This window comes from Wolffia australiana, chromosome 9 (genome assembly GCF_029677425.1).
Source record: "Wolffia australiana isolate 7733 chromosome 9, ASM2967742v1".
NCBI lineage: Eukaryota > Viridiplantae > Streptophyta > Magnoliopsida > Alismatales > Araceae > Wolffia > Wolffia australiana.
The window spans coordinates 16,126,753-16,132,391 of NC_135843.1; positions in this window are offsets into that span (position 1 = coordinate 16,126,753).

Consider the following 5,639-nt stretch of genomic DNA (forward strand, 5'->3'; position numbering starts at 1 on the left):
GGGGTCTTTTGCAATAGAATAGAGACTAATGGAGGACGAAGAAAGTGATTGGAAGAAACATCAAAGTGAGATGTGGAGAGAGGCTGCCAAAGTCAACAAAGGTCAGAATGAGGGTAAAGGAAGGGGTGACCCTGAGATAACTTGTCACGCGGTCAAATTCCGAGCTAGGAAACAATGCTCGAATCAGGCGCGTGTCGGCCTTAGTGCTTGGAGTAGAATACTGAGCAGCCTTATCTGTTGCAGTAGAAGCTTTTGCAATAACTTAAGTACGCATAGAAAGGGTTAGAGCAGAGGTTGGGGACACAACCCCATCAAGGAATACGATCATTGCATTAATATCATAAAAAGGTTACATCAAAGTCAGGAACATTACATGGGGAAAGATAGTGGATGATACCGAAGTAATAAAGCGAGGTGCCACGTGCCTTGGTAATGTCGCTCTTACGTCTTGAGGCCCGTCACGCTGCGCGCGCGCCTATCGCTCTATGCGTGCACCCGTCGGCCCCGCAGCTACACGTGCCCCCCGGCTAGGCGCCGCGCGCCCGTGGGCATGTTGCTCGGCCATCTGCTGTCCATCCCAGCCTTTACGATCCACGTGCCGCCATCACCTGTGTTGACACCCATCGCGCCACGTCTGCATGAAAGCCACCGTGCTTGGCGTCTCAAGCTGGGTGCATGGCTCCAAGCGCGCACACCGTCTTGATGCTCTATGTACCTTAGTCTTTTGGCAGAATGTCTTCCGCCTCGGGCCTTGCACATGAGATGCGTGCGCACAACTGCGTGGCTTACCTGCACGACTCCATGCGCAGTGCCACGACATTATCGTCCAGCCTGCGCGTCTCATGCATGCGCGGGGAGCTTGGCGCCCACACACGTGTTCTCAGTGACCTGCACTACCAACATGCACGGGCCTCCCTTGATCTGCCGTGCTTGAGCGCCGACAGGAACGCGCACCATACGAGCGATGGCATAAAAGATCATTATAGGGTGTCACCACCCATAGTATGTGTTGCAGCGTCGCACTAAGGGACTTAGTCTCCAAATCGCGAGTCCAGTACACGGGCATGTCCCCACAATTAGCAAGCAGGTCTCTGTGCAGGAATACTGCATACTTTGGAGCCCTCCATGTCAACATAGAGAAGTAGAAAAGGTCATTAGCTGGGGAAACACATGACGACTTAACAATAAATGGGTCAAGGACTGGCTCATTCAGAAGAGCAAAGGCAGGGCAATGAAGGAATAAAAGGGTCTAAGAGGAGTTCAAGAACAAAGGACTAGCAGAGATTACTTCAAGTTGTGAACCCTTGTAAATCTAATTATAGAGATTACTTCAACAGAACAAGAACCCAAGCATGAATTGTCAAGATCCCAGCAGGGGGACAAGAACAAAGGACTAGCAGAGGTAGAGTAGATTACACATACTAAAAGCCTTAAACCAAAGATGGAGGCACCAAAGTTTTAAGGTGAAGATGTCAAAGGTTGGATGTAACAGTTTTTCAAGTTCAAGACATGTTACGTGAAGTTTGGATAGATGTCGCGATCGCCAAACTAGAAGGGGAAGCATTACACCAGTATCTCTGGACCACTGAAAGGCACATGTTTGCAAGGGGATGACATCAAGATACAAGTTGGAAAATGGTTTGATGACACTGGCTGAAAATATCATGCATCAATTCTTGGATATCATGCATCAGTTATTGACTGAAAATATCATGCAATATGTGTGTGAATCAGAAGATGTAGACACAGAGATAGGTAGGAGTAAAAGGATTATCTACTTTAGAAGAGGTTGTCTAAAAACATTAAGTGACCTAGATCAATAGTGATACATAAATTAAGAAGCAACAGAAGCATTTTAAGGATTAGTTGATAAATTTTACTGGGTATTTTGGGATTTTTATATTATGATTACCTTAGATGGACAGTAATATAATTTCAATAAGTAAATGCAATGAAGAAATATTTTTTAGTACTCTTTTTTATGAAAGAAAATTGGGCATTTCTGTCGACATCTTGCTGGTGTTCGACAGAATGCCTCAAAAAGCCAGCAAGATAGAAACAAGATGAATCATGACTTCCACTGAATCAAACAGAAAATGAACAATTGTACTATTTTTAATGATGAATTCTCATTCAGATCAAACTAAGAAACTTACCAGAAATGCTCTCAATCAAAGAATAAGAGCGGGGATGTTGATTCCCACCCCCTGCTTTGGTGTGCACTCTTTGCCCTCCTTGCTACAGAAGTGGCCTCATCAGCATGCACCGTCAGCAGTCACCCTTGTGATTCATCCGTTTAGGGGTCTCTGTATCCTCGTCATTCATCGCAGCCAATAAGGGGACTAGAAAATAAAGAAATAACAATGAAATTAGGTGGTTTAACTCTTGCCGCCCAATCTTCTTTAAGAAGAACGAATGGTCAAGATTATTTCCTCGCAAATAAATCAGCCCATTATGACAAGGGCTTTGGGCCAATTTGGCTTGAAGCAGGGTCACACTTTATTTCTAATTTTTGCTCATATCACAGCCTGTTGGGCTGGGGTCCATCTCTAAAATTCTCAGCCTGGGCCTTGCCATTTTGAAACTTAAAAGACTATTATTAATCCCATCTGGGAACATTATAAAACAAGTAATGTTATATAAATCATGTTTGATATAGTGAATGAAATAAAAAAATCCCTCTAGCACCAGTGCGTGTCCACCTATGACCCCTTTGGACTCCTTCTAGGCTCGCCTGTGTGGGTCTCTGATGGGCGCTGATGCAGCTCGTTAGGAGCAGTGGCGCTCGTCAGATGTAGGCAGCCTTGAGTACTTCTGAACTCACCTGCATGTGGACGGCTTGAGTGCTGCTGGTTCTGGGCTCATCCATTCACTCAACCCCCTTTTCTTTACTCCTTTATCTTAAGTTTTTGTCCTAAAATATAGAATAAATACAAGAAAGAAATAAGCTGACTAATACTTTAAAACTCATTTATCATGAAAGCAATGGAACTTGTGATATATGCAAAAATTACAGTGAAATTTATTGTTATAACCAGTTACTCAATTTAATGCATGACATTAAAATCCATAGAAAGATGAGGATAATATCGATAAAAAGATCCCAAAATTGGCATTAGAACATGCATAATTTCATGAGTTTGCAAAATAACTTAATGACTATAGTAGAATTAAATTCACAAAAGATAATAATATTTTTCAAGTAGGATGGAGGGCTGGTAGATATTCTGGATTGGATTGTATTATCACGTTTAATGCTATGGTTCAATTGCATTCATCCAAATTTGGATGACACTATCCAAATGCACCCCAAGGGCTGATTACTCACTTTCTCCGTGTTCTGAAACAAGTTTGTTATGAAAGTATTACTCCGTTATCTTGGATATATGATAAATCATTGTAGTGTATATTTATCTTAGGACAGAAGTGATCAAAATAGTATGATATTGAAGCCCTCGGTTGAATACAGTTCTACAGTTCAACGATGAATTCTAAGCTTTCCCGAATGACAAATGGTGAAAGTTTAGTTGTTTACTGGCGGACGATTGCCTCCTATGTTGTGGTGATAAGTATTTAGCATGCTTGAAATCTAGCATAATTAGGAAAATTTGAAAGAGAGGAATTAGTTCAAATCCTTTTGGGTAAGTTGCTTGGATTTGTTCCCATGAGTATGAGGTCTCAAGAAAAATGTTATAATGTGCAAGATTCCACTTGAGTAGAGGTTTGGTTAGACGACGGTGCATAATCTTGGGGTATGGCATCTATAGCTTGGCTATCGAAGTCCCCACACAACTATCACGCCTCGGGATCCAAATTAGAGTTCAAGATATTTGTAAAATTTCAGATGGACATATGATGCAATATGCAATGACAAACCTGTCTGAACACTTCCCTTTGTGTTACCTACATATAAAGGTGGCACATATAGCTATTAAATTCAATAACATCAAATTGAATGCGGTGGATAAATATTTAGCTACAACTGTAGGTGAATCTTGAAGCTGTTGGCTGGTTCACGTTATGCACAGATGCCCACATACCTACTACACACTTGATGAATTACAGGCTAACAATGCTCATACATCAACGTTGGTAGCCACAATCCAGCGGCCCACCCTTGCTTGCGTTTCACACGGATCCTAAATGCACTTAAAAACTAAAGCCGTATAAAGACAAAACTTCTGCCTTCCTCCGTAAGGCATTCCTCAAATTCAGACGATGGATACCTATAGAATGCCTAAGTCATTTGTGGTAATATGTAATATAAATACCTATAGACATCTTTAAGTATTGGAGAATTTTTGGTAACTCATCATACGAATAATATGAGCCTTGATTGCATCTTTTTTTAACAGATGGTGATGAGTGGCCATTATTCGCCCTTAAGTAAGGTTGAACATTTTTAGAACAATGTATAGTCATAGACAGAGTGATATATTGGACCCACAGACCTAGAGATATAGCATTATGTTGAGTAACATACAACATTCACGGAGTCAACCATCCAAGCTCTACACATTGGACGCGTAGTCAACATATGAGAAAATGAGATCTAGAAAACCAGAGAGAGAGAGATGCTTACCAGCTGACCAAAGAGAGATAAGAAATAAGATAGGGCGGCAGAGAGGAAGACAACAAGAGATTTACTATAACAAGAGGGGGAGGGAAACCAGAGATTTACTATGGGATGAGCTGAGCGCTGCAGGGAGAGAGGAAAATAAAAGTATTAGGAAAGAGAGACCGGTACAGATACTAACCTTTCTAGGAGAGAGAGGCGCAGCGGGAAACTTATTGAGGAGTTTTACTCGCCAGTCAAGCCGCGTCAGCGAAGCACCAGCCAATAGGGATATTATTAAGATTAGTCCAGTAATAAAAGGACACGTACCCTATACTCGTTAAGAGATTTAGAAAATAGGATTAGATATAGGAAAAGATAGATGGCTAGGATTCAATATGGATAGGACAAAAGATAGACGGCTAGGATTCAATACAAATAGGAAAACAGATTGACAGTTAGGATTTAAGTCGATATAGCCGTAATAGTCTGTTATAAGAGCTAGGATCGTTCGATCAGTTTATAATGCATATAGTTATAACATTAAGCTACTATAAATACAAACCAACATGTACGATTTATCTTGCAGAATATAACGATCTTAACGGCCTTGTCTCCCGTCTTCTTGCAATCTTTCCCTCTCCTCTTCCTCCATTCTTTTCTTTCTTTATCTTTCCTTGCCCATGAGGCACAAGCAATATCAACTTGGTATCTGAGCAGCCGATCATCAAAGCTGGAGAAGGTCATTGATAAGCCGGGGGTGAAATTCATAAATTTTTAGCCCTTGTAGATTTTGTAATTTTGGCTTATGCAATAAAATTTATAAAACTCTACTTAATATGTATAGTGATAAGTATGAGTGTCGTCCAAGGGAGGCAAGTAGGAATTTCAATTTGATTTAATTTTTGGTGTTTTAGATCCTAATTAGAGTGAATTTGATCTTCAATGAGGATCAAGTCACCCTAATTAGGTGAGAATTTAGAGAGGGGGGTAGGAGAGATGGGAAGATTAGAAGAATTAAGAGCTCTAAATTTCCTTCTTTTTGCAGAAAAGTCCTTAAAAAGCCTGGAATTGCTTTTGGCCT